This window comes from Sciurus carolinensis, chromosome 7, assembly GCF_902686445.1.
Source record: "Sciurus carolinensis chromosome 7, mSciCar1.2, whole genome shotgun sequence".
Taxonomy (NCBI): Eukaryota; Metazoa; Chordata; class Mammalia; order Rodentia; family Sciuridae; genus Sciurus; species Sciurus carolinensis.
The window spans coordinates 57,195,515-57,219,267 of NC_062219.1; the positions used below are offsets into that span (position 1 = coordinate 57,195,515).

The following is a 23,753-nucleotide window of genomic DNA, read 5'->3' on the forward strand; positions in this document are numbered from 1 at the left end:
GATCCATTCTGCAAATTATTATTTTTTAAAATAGATATCTGGTGTGCTCATTGTGTTTTGGGTCAATGTTGGTCAATTCCCCTTGAGTAAGACACTGAACAAAGAGCAGGGATGTCAATCAAGAGACTGCACACTTCACCATGGTGATGGAAGACCTGATGCAGCCAATGGCATTTATAGCAAATGGAGCATGCCCGTGTCTCGGGGGACTATCTCGGTGCTGGCATTTTTGCTCTTTAGACTTTTGTTTCTCTTAGTTGTTGATCATAAAACCAAGGCAGAGACTATTTCCTGACTAAGAAATCCTTTTTGACATTCTAGCAATGACTCACAGAGTCGCTTCATGCCCACAGAGTAGCCAGTGTCACCTTTTGGAGTTTGCACATAAAGCACGTAAAACACGAGGAGCCAAGTCTCTCCTGTGTTAGACACGACAGGCACACTTTCTTCTGTCCCCTGAGCAGGAAGAACCTCAGTATCTTTGGCACTCCTTTCTCCTCAAAACCTTTCTTGTTTCCCTGATCTTACCTATTTCTAAACTCCCTACTTTGACAGCATGTCTTCTCTAATTGACCCATTTTTGTTATCTCTTTGCTGTATTTCCCTCAGGGTGAGATCCTTGATGGGCATTTCTCTTGTACCCTAGCAGCATACCTAGCATGCATACACCCAAGCTTATGGTTGGTTAGTTGCTGTGGGACAGAGAAGATGAATTTTCTAAGATCCCCTCCTCCCACCTTTGCTTCTTCCTTTACCTCCTCTCTTCCTTCCACAAATATCCTTTGCAATAAAACGCAGGCACTAATGCTTGGTTTGGGTGGAGAGCCATAAAGAAGGAAGATGCATCATCACGGAGTTATGATTTCACCCCAAACTCAGAGCAGGGGAAGATCTGATTAGGGAAAAGGGGATGAAGACATTTTGTCATAATTAGAGTTGAATACTAGTCAGAGAAATCCTGACTCCCTTTTTGGAAGAGTTGGAGAGAAAGGGGAGTTTGAAGGTGCACTGGAATTGGAGCATGTCCAGGCTCTGACCTGGGCAGTTGAGAAGCTACTAGCAAGTTACCTAACACTCCCGAGCCTCCGGTACTTCATCTATAAGACAAGCAAGCTTGTGGGGATTACATTAGTTATATGTAAAAGGTTCTTAATGTTAAGCAAATATTTTCCTTTAGTTAATGTTAAGTAAATGCTTCTTAATATAATGACTGATACTGTGTTTCTGCTACGTGAAAATGCTTCTTAAACTTCCGTTGTAAAAACACAAAGAATTTTACAGGGCATGTCACACTATTACTTTTCCCCTCAGCAAAACTCGACCTGGAGAGTTGCTCCCTTCCTGTTGAGCATGTGATAACAGGTAACAGGTTGATTCCTTGTTGGTAGAATTAATAACTACTCTGTGTGTTCCACATAGTGTACCCCTGGAAGCACAATTTTTTTTTTTTTTTTTTTTTTTTTTTTGCGGTGCTGGGGATTGAACCCAGGACCTCGTGCTTGTGAGGCAAGCACTCTACCAACTGAGCTACATCCCTAGTCCACACATTTCTTTAGTACACGGAAACACATTTTGTCAAATGATATGGACGGTACTTGAATGAGCTAATAAAGTTTCCAGCTGAAGTTACACTGGAAATTGTTCATAGTATAGAGTATGGTCCTATGATAGTTTTTTAAAAAATGAAAAAAAAATAAATAAACCAGGCGTGACAAGTTTGAAGACAGTTGCAGCAACTTATTAAGACCCTCGGCAACTTAGGAAACCCTGTCTCAAAAAAGTAAAAGGGCTCAGTGGTAAAGTGCCCCATGGTACAACCCTTAATACAAAGAAAGAATGAAAAAAAAAAAAAAGGAAAAAATTCTGGGGTGACGCAATTTAAGGTCAAAACAAACATTTTTGAAAATGGTAGAGATCATCTCTATCCTGATCAAAAAGCAAACAAACAAACAACAACAACAACAAAGATCCCACAAATCTAAACCAAATGATGGATCCCTCCCAGATCTGGAGTCTCTCCCTCACTTTTACATTTCGCCACAAGTTAGGGAGCCATCATGGCCTGGGCAGGCTACCACATCCCAAGCAAGATGCTTCTGAGTGACTCACTTTAGACTGAGACTGGAAAGGACAAAAGTTTGCCCTTATTTCTCCATTGGTTCAATGGGAGGCTCAGTCCTGACTTGATTAAAAAATCTTTTTTTTTTTTTTAACTGGAATAACAATGAACCATCTATAAAGTCCTCCTAGTGAAACACGATGCTAACACAGCAGGGCATGACTGTTAAACCAGTTCCCGTGGGAGACGGCCACCGTACAGCGTGTTGCTTTCACTGGGAGCCGCTCTTGGTGCCCTGTGTTGTAAGCTGGTTTCCCATTACATAAGCAAAGTGGCTCCTTCCCTGGCCATGGTGGAGCTGCCAAGACCGAGCTCCTGGACTGCTCTCTGAACTTTAGACCTTGCTTTCTCCATAACTGGGGACAGACTGGCTCTCTTTAAGGAAAGCATCTGGCCCACTTCCAGGCTAGTGGAGTTCTCCTTTGCAAGTCACAGGCTCACTGGTTTCAAAGGTGGTTTCTATAAGGTAATTAAATCAAATCCAATTGAGTCATTTTTTGGTTTTCAAAAGTCACAAACAGCAGAGCAAAGCTTTCCAGAGACCTCTTGAGTAACAAGGGCATATTGGTCACACTCAACCCGTTTCCTGATCAAAATGGAGACAATTATTGGGTGTTGGTATTTTAATCGATGATAGAGCATAATATATTGACCACTGATATTATCTTTTGACCTTTTCCATTCATGAGAAATGCGTGGCCTGACATTGATGCAGCATAGAGCCAAGTCTATGGAGGAGATGGGGCAGCAGGACTATATATTTTCTCCACAGCATTTGTCTTGGACAGTAAGTAATGTAGGTGGTGTTGATACTGTTGGCTTAGAAGACTCTAGGCATTGATGAAAAATGAGGAGGCAGAGTGAGATGACCTCCAAATCTCTTTCAGGGTAAATATTCTATGATTCTCCGAATTAGAGACAATCTTTCAGATTAACTGAAATTAATGAACTCTTGTTTCTCTCTTTGCTAATAACTTGCCAAATGGCTTACGGCTTCCTCACCTGGGCATCGGGCTGCGTGTTGATTCCCTGCCCTCTGGGGTGTGTTCTTCTCCCTTCCCCCTGAGACGCTAGACTATCAGAATGCTTGGGGGAAGGGCCCCACTGCATCCTGTGGGGCAACCCTGTGGCATCTGCTGCAGATGAAGTTCATGAGGACGTTTTAGTACATCTGGAGGTTTTTTTTTTTTTTTTCTTTTTGGTATTCCACTGGGAGCAGGCAGTGGGGAGCCATGGGGACCCAATATCTAAGAACCTTTCCTTTTCTGTGCCTTAGGTCAGCTTTTCTTCTAATCTAGTCTGAAATACTCACCATAAACAGATCCTTTTGTTTTAGAACACAGAAAAATCAGGCATCAACAGGTTGCTCCTATGAGGCACATACAGCAGCTATCAGGTAAGGAGGACTCTCTATGGGTTTGGGGACAGGGTCTTCCTTTAGCATTCTCCCCCTTTGTACCCATTAATTAAGAAGCAGGAGGGTGGCTGCCTGTTGTTTGAACATGGCCTGCTGTGTTATATCTTATATACTTAGAGTTTAAAACAAATATATTTTTTAAAAACTCAGGAAATAACTATGATTTACTTGCCAAGATTTGTAAAATCTAGATTTTTAAATAAAAATCCAGATTTCTACTTTTTCCTAAAAACCACTGGCCACACTGGGACCTATATTTCTTTAAGGTGATAACCAGCTAGAGCTCAGAGATCACTGTTCCCAAGAAATGGTTCCAACTGACAAACATTTTTGGCCCATTATATCATTTACTTTTTCTGCCTGGCCCCTGTGGTCATTTCAGTGTGAGACCTTCAGATTCAGTTAATCAGTCAAGTTATGTATCACTTATGTGAGACACCGGAAACTTGCATCCAGAAGCAGCAATTTTATAGACAGAAGCAGATTAGGAGTGAAGGAAGGTCTGAAACAAAGACTAAGAATGGAGGAAGGTTCTAGAGGGAGGGCCCACCTCAGGCCCTGGGCATCACAGAAGTTCTAGGCCAGGGCAGTGGGTAGGTAGGCACCTGAAATTGAGCCTGGCAGCAAGAAGGGGTGGTGCCCCAGGGTGGAGGACCTGCTTCCTGCTCACCTTGGGTCAGCCCTGTGGTTGCATCAAAGTCTGGGTCTCAACATGATCTCCCAATACATCAGAGAAGCCTAGTTGGTAGATTCATCAGTAGGATAGTATTCAACCTTCTATTTCCAACTCTAATCATCTCATTGAAGTGATCCTTAGCCTCCTTAGCTATTAGAACCATGAATGAAGGATAACGATCCATGACATTTTAGATTTTCATGGTCCTTATGTTTCACAACAGGGATCTTGGCTCTGCCAATGTTTTCCTGTTCTAATAACAGCAATCAAAGCTTGGGCTGGTCATATGGTAATAAATAGTCGCCCATCTGGGACATGGCCTGTAAAACACAGAACAGGAAACTCCACATCATATGGAAAGTTGTCCTTTTAGTTTCATAACTTGACTTTTGCTTAACAAAGATAGCTCTTATTGAAACTGAACACTTACAGCATAACACATATATTTAAATACTTTATGAAAATCATATCTTCTTACAAAATATTTTCCTACATGTCATCTTTTGGGGGTATCACTGTGATCCTCTGAAGCAGATGGAGATGTTCTTATTATAGTCAATTTATAAAAAGAGGAAATTAGGGTTCAGGAAAATTAAGTGCATTTGCTCATGTCTTACAATCCAGTAAGCAGGATCATAAGGCTCCTGAGGTTTCTGCTTCTCAATCTGTGGATCTTTCCACTCTCCCTCTGCTGTGTGTGATGTGTGTGTGCTTGTGTGTATGCGTGTGTGTGTGTGTACACCAAAACAGATGGATGTTAGTACAGAGAGGCAAACTTGTTTTCTTTTTGTTTTTTAATCTGAGAATTTTCAAAGTGCTTGACTTGGAAAATAGCAAATGTTTACTTGTAGAAAATGTGTGGTGGTTAAGGAAAAGTTTAAAAGTAAGCACTCTGTGAAAACTTTATTTTAAAAAATTCCCTTATAAGAGGAGAGGGGATTGCAATGCAAATAACTTCAGGAGCTAATTTTTCTTTATGGATTCACTGCCTCTCCCAAAATTATGTTTTGATGAACTGGTTATAAAAAGATGTCTATAATGAATGACACTACAGGAAATGTTTTTCCCTAATTGTTAAATATGTCGTGCCAATTTTCTATATCTAAAATGCGCTTAAGAAAACTCGTAATTTCACAACTCTATTATTCAGCTACTGGGAGCAAATATCCATATGTATCCTTGCGGCTTCCTATTCCACCTGGACTACCCTCTGCCCTTCTTTGTGTGGCTTCTGTTGTTGTTACATTTCCCAAACAAACACAGAACAGAAAAAAACACCGCAAGCAGGACAGTGGCTTGGGTAAACAGCGATGAGGAGAGGAGCAAGGCCCATTCCTCTGACCCCCAGTCTAGCACTGAGATCATGGCTCGACCTCTTTCTCTCCCTAGTCCACTTGGGGAGATCATGTGCTGGCTTTCTTTATTGGGGGGTTGTGTGTTATTGGGGGGAAAGAGGGACTAGTCAGAGATATGCTATTGACTTTCATATAGAATTGGTTATATAGTTTTAAATATTTTGACTCTTCATGACATTTGAAGACTTTTGTAGAACTTTGCGTGGGGATGGAAATTGTGGTGCTATCTCTTAGGAAAATATTATTCTTGTTTATAAAGAAGTTGTTCTCACTTAGTAGAAGAAAATCACTTTGTGGGTCCTAAAATATTTTAGAACCAAAACATTTAATGTGGAATATGCATTTTTGCCAATCTCTAATGTCTGACAACAAAAGAAAGCTGGTTTCCTTTTCTGCTTCTACAGTCTGTTGCCAAATCCCTGATCACAAAACTCTAGAAACTTCCCTGTAGAGAAATGAGGGTGAAACAAACAAACAAACAACATCTTAGTATCATAGAAGGAGTTTTTCTTGGATTCATCAGGAGTCTCAGAATCTCCTGGAGGTCTCAGGACTATACTTTGAGAACTTCCACTGTGGGGCACGCCATGATGTTTGTATATTTTGATGAATATTCTTATTCACTTTACTTTATTATATTACAAGTTCCTTGAGCACAGAGAATGTAATCTGAGTTCGATAAAGTGGATGACTGCTGCTAATATTGATGATGATGATGGTCATGTGCACTTTTGTTTACTTAAAACCATATATGAGACTTACACACACACACACACACACACAAACATGTGTATATCTCTGTATCTCTATCATGAAAGTTTTAGGGAGTAAAAGTTCAAGTATTATAAATACTGTGAAGTGATAGAGCTGGCTATTAATGATTTGCCTAAAGGTAATATTAGAGGTGATGTTAGCAATAAAGCTAATTACTCCTTCTACAAAAGAAATTAGTCAGAAAAGGATATCCTTGTGTATTGACAGGATAGTGAACTGCCAGTTTCACTTTTGCAAACTTGAAATTCCTAGTGTTTTTGGTACCACTTTATCATGTCCCTCTCCTGCTGGTGATAGATGCCAGGTGTGGTCAGATTTTCACATGAATCAAATATACCTGGAAGCCCCAGCCATGAAATTTGCAATAGGAAGTCCATATTCTTTAGCAATTTCTCTAGGGGATTGCATCAGGAAGAGTTGAGCAGGTTCTTTCAGGAATCATTGTTAATATACCCTACTCAGGGGTTGAAGAGAAAAATAAGATGTACCCTGGTCACGTGTCTCTTCCTCAGAAGATGCCTTCCTTGGGCATGTTAATGCAGGGCCAGGTCTCACAGACTCTTTCTTCAGTGTAAGCCTTGACCAGACTTGTCTTGCTTGAACTCATACATTTAAGATGAAATGTAGCTACAGAGAAAACTTTGAAATACTTTGGCATTTCTAAAACTAAAATCTTATACATCAGATCTCTTGTAGAAGACGTCGTCTTCTTTCTGTTTTGTAGATGGAAAAAGGCTAGCACAGAGCGAAGTAATCAGATGTATTGAATAAAATGCCATACCCTCACACGTGTTCAAAGCTACAAGGAGTTCAGAGATTATCTAACGAGCCTAATGCTCTCTGTTAGTGAGGATGCAGAGAACAGAGAGGTTAAGTAACTTGTAGGGGGGCTGTGGACTTTATGAGTCTGGGCCGAAGGTCATTTGTGTCCCAACTGTGTACCAGTCCAGTGAAGAGTAGAGTTTAGGCTTCTTGAAAACCCAGGCTTCATCTTCCTTAGGAGACGCAATGTTTCCTGTCTTGACAGCTTGGACATGGTCACTAGTTCCAAATGAGTGGAAAGAGTCCCTTTCATGTTGCTCTGAAAGGGGTCACCATGCTTCTGGGTGAGGCTTTGGGAAGATACCCCATAGATCAGGGCCAATGGGCAAATAGTTCACAACCCAGGTTGTCCTTTCCAACCATCTGGGTTTGGCTTACAAAATTCCAAGACTCTGGCCCTGACTTGGATCCATGAAATTAAAATGTGGACCAGGGAGTGATGTGAACACAGCACCAGATAATTCTCATGTACACTGGAGGGGCCATGCTCTGCTCTGGTGTCTGTCATTGGTGGCTCTTGGCCTCTTGCTCTCCTTTCCCTCTAAGAACTAAATAAAGCTGCCCACTTATGCCTGATACAAGAAGCAGCACCCCTCATGGTCCTTGCTTCAGATGTTCAAGGAGACCTTATTGACTTTGCTGGGGCAGATTGCACCATTGAGGCAAATGACCGTGCACCTCCTGCTTGGTGAAAGACCAGTAATTCTACGACAAGCGGCTTCCTGCTTGTCTGCATGCTGCCCACCACACCACACGTCTGGCCTTCCATGAGCAAAAGTTTCACTACTGAAATCAGTAGGTGACCTTTCTTGTTTTTCATACACCGGAGGAAGAGACAATTTGCTATCAAGTACTTTTGCAATCAAGTTTAGATATTTCTGCAAGACAGAGGAGAGCCTTGCAATGGAGACCTGAGCAGAGGCAGTCCTCTGTGCCAGCCAGAGCTCTTTGCCTTCTCAATGCTGGCTGCAGGGTGAGGTGATGACTTTGTGAATGTTTTCAATATCTCTGTAACTCACTGAGGAGATGTGCTCACAAAACTTCAAAACGTCATATGTGGTCAGGCAACCATTTTCTCTCCACTTTAATTTTATACAGAGGTGTTGGCATCCCAGAAAGCAAGGAGGAGATTCCTTATCTTAGTGACTACAGTGTGGTTCCTCCCTGGAGGAGCTGAGACCGGAGGCCCATCATGGCAACTTGCTGCTGCTTCCCTGGCCAAGGATGACCCAGCATTTCAGCAAGTGGGACAAAATTAGTGGAAGAAAAGAGTGGAAAGAGACATCAAGCAAAGGGTAAATTTAAAACTTGGGACTGAAGGAAGTAACAGTGCAGGAAGAGGGGCAGCCAGTTCTGACCTGCTTTCTCTACCCTCAGCTTCTCCTGGGTGTCTCCCTCTGCACCCCCATACCTTATTCAAAACTCAGAGGAAACTTGGGGACCCTTGGCAGCCAGGGCAGATGCTCAGATCCAAACTGCTTAAGACTAATCCTGAATTTAAATTATTCCAGCAAGGAAACTCCTCCACCAGTCACTATTCCTATAGGAAATTCAACCCACTGGTTCCAATGAGAAAATCTAGAAATTCAATATTGATGTCACAAATTCCATTTTAAGAAGTAAGCACTTTTCTACCAGAAATTGTCTTTATATGTGTCTTTTCAAAACAGAAAAAAGTCCCAAATTTCAATTTTAAAGACATATTTGTAAAGTTCTGATAATAATTTTTCTGTGAATCATTAATTTATTTTTAAAGATAAGTAATAGACATATTTTAAAAGTTTGGAAAATTTTGTGAAATAAATGAAAATCTCCTCATTATACCTCCATCCCCATAAATTAGAAGACCACCATTATTTTATTTTAGTGAAACATCATCCCCGTTCCACTTCTGAAGTAAAGTTTGAGAGCTCCTGGTGTAATGGCTACATAGTTGGCATCTATCAAAAACTACACATTGCCTTAGCTGAGATTCTGGTTAGTGTTCTGTTCCTGACAAACCTAGTCACTTTGACAAAATTTTTGTCCATTTTCCTGTCTGAAAAATATTGCCCACACAGCAGGCCTCACTTGTTGCTGGAGTAGTAAGATTCAAACTAAGCTGCCAGTTGTTTGGGAGTGCTGGGTAGGGGCAGGGGTTGCTTAACTGGAAAGAAATTTGTCCTGCAAATCTTCGATGATAGCAGAATGGAAACCCATGGCAGAAAGGTAAACTGGTGGTGCTGAGCAAGAACCAGAGCAATTCTTCATGGTTTGATTTTCCACTGAAGTATCTGGGGAAATAGCCTGGTTTCAGGCATGCAGAGGAAGACACAGGTTGGGGACCCCATTGGTGAAGAAAGCAAACCTCCAGTAGGGAGAGAGGGAGAACAAGAGCCTGGGAAGAAGTTGCTAGTCTGTCCCGACCCGCGGGACATCAACGCGGAACGGCAAACCTAAGAGAGAAGGAATGAAGGGACAAGAGACGCAGGGAGAGGCAGCAAGACAGGAATTCTGATCAAGCTGCAAATTTTTATTGTTCACACAGGGGTATTTATATGCTCAGGGAATGAGGGGTATGACGAGGTGCAGCCTGGTTGGCTGTGTTCTTCTATTGGGCTCCTGATAGGCTGCAAGTTCGCGCCGGCGGGACGGCACCATAGGCGCCATACTGTCAGAATTATCAGTCAGGAGGGGGGAGGGGCGCTGCTGCTTATTGTAAAGGTCAGAATGTTCTCAGAATGAGAACTTCTTGGTCCCTGACACTAGTCCTCTGCCGGTTGAAATTGCTAAGTTCCACTACTGAGACTTCCAGAGCAAAGAAGGAAAGTCCAAGCTGCCAGAGAAGAGGGGAGCCTAGAAGATTGAAGGGTTGTAGAATATAGTAGAGGACCCGAAGAGTCATACGGGTAGATGCCACTGAGAGAGAAAGGAAGTGGATTCCCATCTTAAAACGACAAGACAGATTAATCCTAGGAGATTTTTCGAGAATAATGCCTGCGCTTTGGATGAATTTTAACACCCAGCCAAAGATACGGCTGCTGTGGTGCAAACAGATTGAATTGTGCCGGACAGACTTGGGTTCCAACCCCAATGTCAGCATTTTATAACTATGAGACAGAAGACAAATTGCTTAAAACAGCTCAACTTCCTCATTTGCAAAATGGTGATAGTAGCCATGTCTAATCGGTTTCTTATGAAGTTTGAGCTCATACATGCAAAGGACATATCAAGATTCCGGTCACATAGTTCCCTAAAGAGAGTGATTAGCATCTTGTTAATGCTAATGTTTCACTAAAATAAAATAATGGTGGTCTTCTAAATGCCATGGCTACAGAGGCTACTACTTTATGACTGAACCTCCTTGTCTGGAAGGAATCAGGATAATTGAAGCTACGTTGATCTGGGAATGAGAGATTGAATCTGAGCAGTGAGCGTTAGGATAAAGCACTTTGTTGGGATGGTTCAGAATGCAGCCTATGAAGAAGCTAGTACGCTGGACACTGATCTAGTCCAAATCCCCAGTGGCATTCTGGGAGCTCACTAGAGCTAGATGCCAAAAAGCAAATGAAGAGAGAAATGAACAGTGAAAGGGGGAAAGAGAGAATGCTGGGGAAGACCAGTGTCTAGGTGTGGTGGGGGACAGAAAGGGAATACAGAGACACGATTGTGGGGAAGAGGGAGGCCAGCAGCTTCTGATCCTCTACCTTTTAAAAGGTGATTCATGGTCTACAGAAGTGAGCGTTGAAAACAGGGTTCTGTGAAGACATTTCCAGATGACCATCTCCAGAGGGCCTTGGAGGAAGTCTGAATACTGGCCCTCAGAGACTGAGTGCTCAGATGCTGCCCTTCCACCTGTGGTGGAAGCAGCTGCAGCAAGACCCATGGACCTCAGGTCTGGCCTGAGCTCACCACCTGCCTTCAACTTGCTCTATGACCCACTCTAAGTCATTTCACCCTCTGGGCCTCAGCCTCTCAGCCATACAGAGGAGTTGTACCAGAATATCGATTTTAAACCTTCACACACATCCACACTTTCTTTTGAATAACACCAAAATCTCCCATTGCTCTCCCTTCCCCCATTTAGAAAACAGGATCTGTTCCAATAACTCCCAGCCCTGGAGGAGAACCCAAAACTAGGTCTTCACCCAGTGAGTCTGATGTTTGGAGGTTCTCTGAAGTGAGAAGTACATCATGCTTTCCCAGGACATTGGTAAAAGAAGGACTGGAAAGAGAAGCAGGGCTCAGCAAGGAGGCAGGTGCCGGTGCTGCTCCAGATGTGAATAGCAGGATGACTCAGCTGGGAGCTGCAGGAGAGCCTTGAGCAGGTGACTAATTCCCCAGGGAGACTCTCTGGGGAGCTCCTTGTTGTTCCCCAGCGCTCCAGGAGTGAGATCTTGGAAGTTCCTGATGGTTCAAATGGGATGCCCAAGACAATCACTGATCAGCCCCTCAGCCCTTCAATCCCTCGGGCTTTCGTCCTCAGCCACTTCCTTGTTAGATTCCTTTGCACATCCCACTCATTTCCCCTTCCCTTCATCCTACTCGGCATATGTAGCTCAATAAATTCTTGTGAAATGGGTGTTACAATGTAAAGAGGTAATAATGCCTTAATGGCTAAAAACAAACAAACAACCAAAAAACCAGATTCCTTGGTTCAAATACAAAAATACAAGCTTACTAGTTGGGTGTGCCTGGTAAGTTACTTGACCTCTCTGTGCTTCATTTCCTCTCTTGTAAAAAGTGGTTAATAATCATCCCAGCCTCATAGGATTGTGAAAAATAAATAATAGTATAGAGTGCTTCAAATATTGCTGGTGCAGAATTAGCACTTCAGAATGAATTAGCTGTTATTATTTTCCAATTTCTCACATTTTCCCCCTACATTTCCTTTCAGTATTCTGAAATTGCACATAATAAAGCAACCATAGCATCTAAACAGACCTAGGGGGTCTCTACCCTCCCTTTTTCTTCCTATTTCTGCAGCCATTTAGAAAGGACAATTGGTCATTATTTCCTAACCACTTTCATAGACAATTTAATTGCCTGTAACTAACTGATTTTTTTGAAGGAGTGTTAGTGAACTTAATGGTTACAGAATTGGGGAGAAGGGGGAGTGAGGGGTCTCTCTTCCTCTCTTAAGTTTTTCTCTTTCTCCAGTCCCACCTTCACTTCTGCAGAGAATTTAAAACCACAAATATTCACTCCCCTTTGAATTTTCAAGTTCAGGTTTAAATTTGAAAGCTCATTTTCAGATTTAGTGTTAAATTATTAAAACCTGAGAAAGAAAGAAAGTGGTTCTAAGTCAAAGGAAAAGTTAGAGCAAAGAAAATCATTTCATAGTGTTCAAAAGCCTTGGAAGATCTAGAGCCCACAGCTCACAAGGAAAGCTAAATGAGTATTTCTCTATTCATGGGCTTTGTTTGTTTTGCAGTGGAGGATTCTGGATTGGAAAGGGTGGGAATATAAAACAGCACATATTATCTTCAATTGTAATTCTGTTTTACACAATATCTGCTAAAGAGAAAGGATTGGGAAAAGCTGAGATAATCACAGGATTTTAAAATTCAAGCCAATGAGCTAAAGATGTTTTCACCCGGGTTTATTTTTCATTTTTATTTTTTTCATTTGGTAGCATCAAAGGATTTCCCCCCAACAAATAACAAATACTTATGGGCTAGTTCCTTTCAACTTTGCAATCTTATGTAGTTAGGCCCAAAAGTCTCTTAATGAAGGGAAAGTCACCTAACCACACCCCAGAACAGGAAAAATAAGACATATTGTGTGAGCCACTTTCTTTTAGCAATGTGTCTGTTACGATCAATTATTTCATTTATTCATCATGAGCTGGAGACAGTCATGGTAACTTGTTTACAGGAAGTTCTTTCAGAAATGGGTTTTACCAGCTTAACTGAACTTACACCAAATCATATCACTCAGAACTCCGCCTAGAAATATCTTCTTTCATTCTTACCTGACCAGGTGAGGGGGAATGGGGCGGTGGCCCTCTGGGGATCACATGCTCATCTTGAAGATTTCTACTGGCTCAAAAACAGGCAGGAGAAATGACATAAACATACCTGAGCATTTCAGGCAAAATCTTGTGGCTTCTACACACTGTGGTCACTCCTAGTGAAATGTTGATCCTATTTGCCTGACAAACTCCTCACTTGATAGTGAGTCCCCTGAAATCTAGGGCCATGTTTTATTCACCTTTCATTTCCTCCATGCTTAGCATGTTGTTAGAGCTTACTAAATCATTTTATTATACTCTTTCATTATTCCTCATTCTCCTAAAGAACTTAAGAGATTCTCTATAGGCATCCTGTTGAATTAACAAATGTTTTTGACTCACATCTCCTTTGATACCAAGAAGGCACAAATCAGAGCAGGCACACCTTGATGACCTGGCAGAGATGATGAATCTTCCCCCTTGGGGGGGGGAGTAGGTGGGGAGGGAGTATTTGGAGAGTCATGGGATGATGGAGACTTCCCCAGCAGGAGGCTTTGCTGAGATTCCCTGTTATCCCTGTTTGTGTAATTCCCCCTCTGACTTTACACAAACCCAGACAGTTGTCTGACACCATTCTCCTTTGTTACACAACCAAGATGTGTTTTCGTGCAAGCTTTTCATTTCCCTTAGCAAACAGGTTTTGGCTTCCATACCTTGGGGAAAAAAAAAAAAAGGTTCATAGAAGGGCTCCTATAGCGATAGTCATCACCCAGTGCCAGCACCGGGAGCCCCACCATCAAGATGAAGAAATGGGAGCCTGGAGGTAGTTGTCCAACCCTCCGTCAGACAGGATGCCAGCCTCTGAGACAGTGGATCTGCCCATGTCTGCGCTACGGCTGTCGGCTTGGCCCACTGTACCTCATTGTTCTTGGGAGAGTTCTTTGCGATTGAACTGAAGATGCAGGATCCCTAGTCAGAAGGAACAATTCGCTATGAATCAATTTATTCCATCACTTTGGCCCACAGGGATAATGCTGGGTGGGACGCCACAGTTCCATGGTGGAGCCTAAGCGTCTTCTGCAACAAAGGATGAATTTAAGGGTGACCACAGGAGAACAATACTTCCTTTGTTGTGGAAAATCTCCTCTAATTTTTCTCCTGGTTGTGGTTGCTGCTAAGGCTGTTTGTTCATGTGAGTGTTTATAGCATGCCTTTGCACTTTGTCAGGGGAAACTGGCCTACCACCCCGCCATTTTGCAACATGACTTCTGACTGTATCTCGTGGATCCTAATAATAGACGTTGTGGCAACCACCTGTGCTAAGGTCATTGCTTCATGGGTTTCACTCTAATGCTAGCCTTCCTGGTGTCATAGCCACACATTTGAATAGGCACACCCCTTCCTAACTACATGGAAATATGTCATTAGAAAAAAACAAAACAACTTGCTTCTCCATGAACACCTCGTGACTGACACTTCATAAAGCATAATGTTGACAAACCTGTTGTTCATCTTCTCTAATCATGAGTTGGGTAGATTTCCACTACCTGAATCACCAGGAAATCTGAAGGAAAGTATTTTCTATTATTGTTAAGCTTATGTTTAAAATGTGCAGTGAGTTTGTACTTACATCACACTGATTGGATTTAGTTTCATTGGCTGTAATTCAAGCAACCAGCCCTACAAGTAATTGGTACATGACTCTTCCAGGCATGATACCTGTGTACATCTGATATTTGCCTTGCAATACACACTACATCTTGAATAACAGGAATGAAGATGGAGGATGTAGCTCAATGGTAAGGAGTTTGCCTGGTGTATGCCGAGTCCCTGGGTTTGATTCCCAGTGCACCCACAAGTGCATGTGCACATATACACATCACAGACAAGTTGAAGGTGGAGAGCACCCCAAGCAATATAGCACTAAGAACACTCTGGGATTTCTGGGTTTTGTCACTACATTCTCTTTCTCTTTATTAACTTCATTATCCAAGTTGCTTAATCACTTTTAGTTTAGTTGCTTCAGCTATAGAATGGAGGCTCAAAATAATGTATGAACTACCTCAAAGCAACGTTCCTTGCAGAGGTTTTGAACTAACTCAGATGAATGGAATTTTCATTGCCTCGAAAATTAAATGCAATTGAAAATGATCAGCTTTCACCTTTGTTTCCCCCTAGTCCTGCTCCTGTCCTAGGTCAGGTGACTTTGGATATTCACATATCACAAATAAGTTATCATTAGATGATGTCTCATGTCAAGATTATTGGGTTCCAAATTTTATCCATTGGTATAAGTTAGTCAGGTGAAATTCAGAATGATCTTACCATGATCCAAATTGTTTGTGTAGGTTAGTAGAAGTGGCAGGCGTTCTCTTTGTGCCTGGTTCCAACATACAGGAACAGAGATCTTCAGACCATACAGTCCTCCTGCTTATGCCCTCTTAGGGTTGAACAATCGCCTGATTGTGACTTACTTTCAACCCAGCTGAGTGAGTGGTTTTAAGAGATTTTAAAGATGAAACTTTGAAAACAATAACAACCAAAAGAAATGACTGTTAGGGATGTATTTTAATGATCATCTGCAAATGGTTACTACAGTGGACGTGTCGCTAATAAACCAAATTACCCAAAGTCTTCCTTGCTAGATGTGCTGTTTCCTGCGTGTACATCTGTTTTTATCACAGTTTGGCATCATTCTCAAAACATCTGGGTTCTGATAAAGGGGATTTGAGTACAAAAGAACTCTACATAAGGTAAAACAACAACTTTCTCTCCTCTTTTATATTTCTCTGTCCCCATCTTGCCAATCTCACAGACTGTGGAAGGAGAGACTTAAAGCCAGACCCACAATCCATGCGTCATATCCTAGGATGCCCCCTGCCAACACACGCACACCCGTGCTTAGCTGTCTTCTCTGTCACTAAGTTAAGTTTATTTCTCACTTCCTCTAGCTTTGAATTTTTCCACACTTTTTATCACAATCTAATTCACACACACACACACACTCGCATACTTTGTAGAATGTATTTAAAACAGTGCCTAGTATGTACCAGGCACTGTTCTAAGTACCTTAGAAATATTAACCCCCTAAATCCTCATACTCCTATGCCACAAAAATTATTATCCTCACTATATAGATGAAGACACTATATAGATGAAGCGATCAAAAGTGTAAGTCAGTTTCCCAAAGCCAGTGGTAGTAAAGAGTAGAACCCATTCTGAACTCAGGCATGAGTTGCACTCTGGCCTATCCTGTACTGTCCTTCCCCTCCCCTCCCCTCCTATCCCAGCCCATCCCATCCTGGTTTATGCTACTAGATTTCATTCTATTTCCTTACACGAATGTGGATTAGGTCCCCCTAAGTTCCTTTAATGTCATGAAAACCACAAACCACTTTATCCTTCCCATTGCTATAGTTTGATAACACAGAATATTGCCTGGGTTACTGATCTGGCCCTTGCCAATGCTGTTATTATTTTTCTTTGTACATATTTAACAACTTGACTGTGGTAAAGAGTTTGTAATTAAGATTTCAGGTAACATATTGATGTCAATTTTTAGGTGACCATCTTTTTCATGGTTTGGAGTCAGATCACACACATTCCTGTAGGTGGAGGTGATAATTATATTAAGGGGGAGCAGACATGCCCATGGTCAATCATTCTGAGGGTGAAGCCTCAGAGAAAAAGATCCTATTGTGGATGTGTGGATACTTACTCTTTCTCAGCTGGGGATGTGTTCCATTTCTAACCATGGCATGAAGAAGCTAGGGGTGGGTCCTAGTGATTAGTTGGGAGAGAAACAGGGAGTCAAATAGTGAGGTTCAAGGGGTTAGATCTGTATTTTGGACTAGCTAAGTGGGCCTTGGTCTCCATGCTCAGGGAGAAGAGTGGTAGAAGGGATGGTGAGTTTCTTTCCTGAGACCCTAGTAGGGTCTTCTTTTGCAATAGAGAACATGGAACATTCTCTACTACAGTTCTTGATGAGTGTTCTACGTTGGCAGCAGGCTATATTCTACCTAGACTTTCAGGGACCTGGGTTCCTTTCTGGATGTGATTCCAATGTCAGCCCTTGTGGAATGGTTCTCAAAATGCATCACTCTGCAGAGTCTCAGCGATTTTCACAATACCAAGGCACAGTTTGCCTTTTTTCACTTTTATTCTATCATGAGTGCTCAGTAGAGTTTTTAGAGTCTGAGAGGTGATACTGCAACAGGTTGAATACAGAAGTGGATATGAGAATCTTGTTGTTTTCTATTAAGCCAGACTTTAAAGAGATTTATAAAAATGTGAAACAATGTCTCACTAGTCTTTAAATTAATTTTTTTGGAAAAATGATTGTTATTAATATTTCAATGTAAACTATTAAAATTTAATATTATTATTAGTATTAATATCACATCATTACAGGTTAATACCATTATTGATTACAGGATAATAAATTGTTATTAACATTACCTATAATGGTTTTTAAAGTATTTCAGTGAGTTAATAAGTACATGCATTTAAAAATTCTTGATTTTAATTTCTAATATAGTAAGTATCACTAGATATAACTCATATAAACAGAAAGATTGTAGACATCATCAGTAGTTTTTAAGAGTAGAAAGCAGTCCTGAGACCAGAAACTTTCAAAGCTTCCATGTTAAGGACACTGTTATCTGAATGATCAATCTGGTTCACCGCCATGACTGGATTGAGTCTGACGGAAAGAAGGGGCAGAAGGGTTATTTTCTATTTGTGAAATCATGTGGCTTCTTGAATTTACTAACAGGGTTGCAGAAAAAGAAGAACCCCAAAAGAGAGCATCCAAGAGGACAAGGCCTTGTCCAGCCTCTACTGCTCACAAGATCAAGTCCAGAGACCATGTGGGAGGGAAGGATACAAAGGCATGATTACTTGGAGGTGTGGTTCACTGGGTGCCACCAAAGTAATGATCTACTTCAAGTGGATTTAGAAAGAGAACTATAATTTTATTTTTATAAGAGCCTGGAGTATTCTGAACTCTGTGGATCATAAATCAAATATTACATAATATCATGGATTTCATCTTTTCCTCATGAAAAACTGGGCAAATGATGGAAAAAAAGAATTTCCTTCTGAAATAGCAATTCATTCATATGAAATATTATTAAAATGACAGTAATTGAATTCATCCACCAATTTTAGTACAATAAATAAAATGACCTAAAGTTGTATTCTCCTGAGAAAAGTCATAAATTCTGTCTCCATGATTATATAGCAGCAAGGATTCTTGTCTTACAAGTTTCTACTTTTCCTCAACACTTAGGGTTATAGTAAGACTCCATCACCATTTGAAGACATGTCTAAGAAAACTTCACCTGAAGTAGAAACTGGCAAAAACCAATACCTAAGGGATGCTCTTAGCCCAGTGGGCTGGGACTTGTGAGTTGATGCTGACAATTTAGGGAGCAGCTGCGGACTCCATCACGGACACTAGTATGAAACTAGCACAGTTGAGATGACTAGCCTATTTGTTATATATAAAATAATACTGGAAAATAAAAGTTATTTTAAAAAGGAAGTTGCTGTACTTAATAGTGTGCCAACAAATGTGGTGGCATGAAAGATGCTTTGTGAGGCTGATTCTAAGGAAAATTGAGGGTAAAAACTGCTACTGAAGTGATAACTCTGTATGGATGGACTTCTTTCAAATGCAGCCCAGTAGTGTTTATTATATGTATGTGACATGATGTATTTATCCATTTACAAGTTGAAGGACTTTGGGTTGTTGGGTTCAGGTGTTTTTGGCAATGATGAATAAAATTCCTATAAACATTTGTTTTTGTATGGTCATATTTTCATTTGGAAGGATAAATACCTAAGAGTGGGACTGTGGAGTTAAATGGTGGATATGTGTTTATTTTATTGTATGCTTTGTTTTATTTTGTTTGAGCCTGCTGTGTTACCTAGGCTGGTCTCAACCTCCAGGGTTCTAGGAGTTTTCCTGCCTCAGCCTCCTGAATAGAAGGGACCACAAATATGTGCCACCATGTATGACAGCAAACTTTTTTCCCCCTTTAGAACTGTAGGTTGGACCCAGGGATACTCTACCACTGAGCTGCATCCTCAGCCCTTTTTATTTTTTACTTTGAGACAGGTCTTGCTAAATTGCCCAGGCTGGCCTCAAACTCGGTTCTTCTGTCTCAGCCTCCCAAGTCATTGGGAGTACAGGCTTGCACCTCCACACGTGGATATGTGTTTAACTTTATAAGAAGCTGGAAAACTGTTTTCCTGTTATCATCTTGCATTTCCAACATCCTGAGAGTTCCAGTTGTTCCTCAACCTCACTAGCAGTTGGTTTTAGCCATTCTAATACATGCATAATGATAACTCATTGTAGTTCTAATTGACATCTTCCTGATGATAAATGGTTTTGAGAATTTTTTTGACACTTATTTCCCATTTATTATTAAAAACAGTGAATGATTTAACTCTTTTGCCCATTTCAAAAAAATGGGTCTTTTTCTTATTACTGAGTTTTGAGAATTCTTTATAAATTTTGGGTGCATGTTCTTTAGTCAAACATGTATTGCAAATATTTTCTCCCAGTCTGTGACTTGTCTTACAGGTTTTTAAAAACTATTCTTTAGATTTTGATGAAGTTCAATGCTTTTATTTTCCTGATATTTTGGATCTTAAGAAATCTTTCCTTAAATCGAGGTTAAAAAGACTTTCTACTATGGTTTTTATTCTATAAATTTTTTTTGCTTTAGATTTTACATTTAGATCTATAATCTGTTATGAGTTTAATTTTTTTTATTGTAAACAAATGGGATACATGTTGTTTCTCTGTACATGGAGTAAAGGCATACCATTTGTGTAATCATAAATTTACATAGGGTAATGTTATTTGATTCATTCTGTTATTTTTTCCCTTCCCCCACCCCTCCCACTCTCTTCCCTCTATACAGTCCTTCCTTCCTCCATTCTTGCCACCCTCTCTAACCCTCACCCTAAACCTAACCCTAACCCTAACACTAACCCCTCCCACCCCCCATTATGTGTCATCAACCACTTATCAGCAAGATCATTCGTCCTTTGGTTTTTTGAGATTGGCTTATCTCACTTAGCATGATATTCTCCAATTTCATCCATTTGCCTGCAAATGCCATAATTTTATCATTCTTCATGGCGGAGTAATATTCCATTGTATATATATGCCACAGTTTCTTTATCCATTCATCAACTGAAGGGCATCTAGGTTGGTTCCACAATCTGGCTTTGGTGAATTGAGCAGCAATTAACATTGATGTGGCTCTATCTCTGTAGTATGCTGATTTTAAGTCCTTTGGGTATAGGCCAAGGAGTGGGATAGCTGGGTCAAATAGTGGTTCCATTCCAAGCTTTCTGAGGAATCTCCATACTGCTTTCCAGAGTGGCTGCACTAATTTGCAACCCCACCAGCAATGTATGAGTGTACGTTTTTCACCACATCCTCGCCAACACCTATTGTTGCTTGTGTTCTTGATAATCGCCATTCTAATTGGGGTGAGATGAAATCTTAGGGTAGTTTTGATTTGCATTTCTCTTATTACTAGAGATGTTGAACATTTTTTCATATATCTGTTGATTGCTTGTACATCTTCTTCTGTGAAGTGTCTGTTCATTTCCTTAGCCCATTTGTTGATTGGATTATTTGTATTCTTGGTGTAGAGTTTTTTGAGTTCTTTATAGATTCTGGAAACTAGCGCTTTATCTGAAGTATGAGTGGCAAAGATATTCTCCCACTCTGTAGGCTCTCTCTTCACATTACTGATAGTTTCCTTTGCTGAGAGAAAGCTTTTTAGTTTGAATCTATCCCAGTTGTTGATTCTTGCTTTTATTTCTTGTGCTATGGGAGTCCTGTTGAGGAACTCTGGTCCTAAGCCAACAAGTTGAAGGTTTGGACCTACTTTTTCTTCTATAAGATGCAGGGTCTCTGGTCTGATTCCGAGGTCCTTGATCCATTTTGAGTTGAGTTTTGTGTAGGGTGAGAGATAGGGGTTTAATTTCATTCTGTTGCGTGTGGTTTTCCAGTTTTCCCAGCACCATTTGTTGAAGAGACTATCTTTTCTCCATTGCATATTGTTGGCCCCTTTGTCTAGTATGAGAAAATTGTATTTATTTGGGTTTGTGTCCATGTCCTCTATTCTGTACCATTGATCTACCTGTCTATTTTGGTACCAATACCATGCCGTTTTTGTTACTATTGCTTTGTAATAGAGTTGAAGATCTGGTATTGCGATACCCCCTGCTTCGCTCTTTCTACTGAGGATTGCTTTAACTATTCTGGTTTTTTTATTCTTCCAGATGAATTTCATAATTGCTTGCTCTATTTCTGTAAGGTACATCATTGGGATTTTAATTGGAATTGCATTGAATCTGTATAGCACTTTAGGTAGTATGGCCATTTTGACAATATTAATTCTGCCTATCCAGGAACATGGGAGATCTTTCCATCTTCTAAGGTTTTCTTTAATTTCTTTCTTTAGTGTTCTGTAGTTCTCATTGTAGAGGTCTTTCACCTCTTTTGTGAGATTGATTCCCAAGTATTTTATTTTTTTCGATGCGATTGTGAATGGGGTAGTTTTCCTAATTTCTCTTTCTGAAGATTCATCACTTATGTATAAAAATGCATTGGATTTATGAGCATTGATCTTGTAACCTGCTACTTTACTGAATTCATTTATGAGTTCTAAAAGTTTTCTGGTGGAATTTTCAGGTTCCTCTAAATATATAATCATGTCATCAGCGAACAGGGATAGTTTGAGTTCTTCTTTTCCTATTCGTATCCCTTTAATTTCTTTGGTTTGTCTAATTGCTCTGACTAGAGTCTCAAGGACGATGTTGAATAGAAGTGGTGAAAGAGGGTATCCCTGCCTTTTTCCAGTTTTTAGGGGAAATGCTTTCAGTTTTTCACCATTTAGAATGATATTGGCCATGGGCTTAGCATAGATGGCCTTTACAATGTTAAGGAAAGTTCCCACTATCCCTATTTTTTCTAGTGTTTTGAGCATGAAGGGATGCTGTATTTTATTGAATGCTTTTTCAATAATCATGTGATTCTTAACTTTAAGTCTGTTGATATGGTGAATAACATTTATTGATTTCCTGATGTTGAACCAACCTTGCATCCCTGGAATAAAACTCACTTGATCGTGGCGCACTATCTTTTTAATATATTTTTGTATGCGATTTGCTAAAATTTTGTTTAGAATTTTTGTGTCGATGTTCATTAAGGATATTGGTCTGAAATTTTCTTTCCTCAATGTGTCTCTGTCTGGTTTAGGTATCAGGGTGATATTGGTTTCATAGAATGAGTTTGGGAGGGTTCCCTCCTCTTCTATTTCATGTATTACTTTGAGGAGTATTGGAATGAGCTCTTCTTTAAAGGTTTTGTAGAACTCGGCTGAGAACCCATCTGGTCCCAGACTTCTCTTTGTTGGCAGGCTTTTGATGACCTCTTCTATTTCATTGCTTGAAATTGATTTATTTAAGTTGTGTATGTCCTCCTTGTTCAGTTTAGGTAATTCATATGTCTCTAGAAACTTGTTGATGTCTTCGAGGTTTTCTGTTTTGTTGGAGTATAGATTTTCAAAATAGTTTCTAATTATGTTTTGTATTTCACTCGTGTCTATTGTGATATTTCCTTGTTCATTCCGAATTTTAGTAATTTGAGTTTTCTCCCTCTTTCTCTTTGTTAGTGTGGCTAAGGGTTTATCAATTTTGTTTATTTTTTTCAAAGAACCAACTATTTATTTAGTTAATTTTTCCGATTGTTTCTTTTGTTTCAATTTCGTTGATTTCGGTTCTGATTTTAACTATTTCCTGTCTTTTGGTGTTGGTCTGCTCTTCTTTTTCTAGGGCTTTGTGCTGTAGTGTTAAGTTGTTTATTTGTTGATTTTTACTTCTTTTGTTGAATGCGCCCCATGAAATAAATCTTCTTCCAAGTACTGCTTTCATAGTGTCCCAGAGATTTTGGTGTGATATGTCTTTGTTCTTGTTTACTTCTAAGAATTTTTTTATTTCCCTCCTGATGTCTTCTGTTATCCATTCATCATGTAATAGTGTATTATTTAATCTCCAGGTATTAGAGAAGTTTCTGGTTTTTATTCTGTCATTTATTTCTAATTTCAATCCATTATGATCTGATAGAATACAAGGTAGTATCTCTATCTTCTTGTATTTGCTAACAGTAGCTTTGAAGCATAAAATATGGTCTATTTTAGAGAAGGATCCATGTGCTGCTGAGAAGAAAGTGTATTCACTCTTCGTTGGATGGTATATTCTATATATGTCTGTTAAGTCTAAATTGTTGATTGTGTTACTGAGATCTATGATTTCTTTATTCAATTTTTGTTTGGAAGATCTATCCAGTGGTGAGAGAGGTATGTTAAAATCGCCTAGTATTATTGTGTTGTTGTGGTCTATTTGATTTCTGGAATTGAGAAGGATTTGTTTGATGTACATGGATGAGGCAATGTTCGGGGCATATATATTTATGATTGTTATGTCTTGCTGATTTATGCTTCCCTTAAGCAGCATGTAATGTCCTTCTTTATCCCTTCTGACTAGTTTTGGCTTGAAGTCCACATTACCTGAAACAAGGATGGATACCCCAGCTTTTTTGCTGTGTCCATGTGCATGGTGAGTTT

General features: G+C 40.2%; 1 non-coding gene across 1 annotated transcript; it reads right to left on the minus strand.

Annotated features, from left to right (window-relative positions):
* Nucleotides 1–1,464: 1,464 nt before the first annotated feature.
* Trnav-cac (transfer RNA valine (anticodon CAC)) lies at nt 1,465–1,537 on the minus strand. Its single transcript has one exon. It is a non-coding gene; the product is annotated as a tRNA-Val (tRNA).
* Between the last annotated feature and the right edge of the window lie 22,216 nt (nt 1,538–23,753).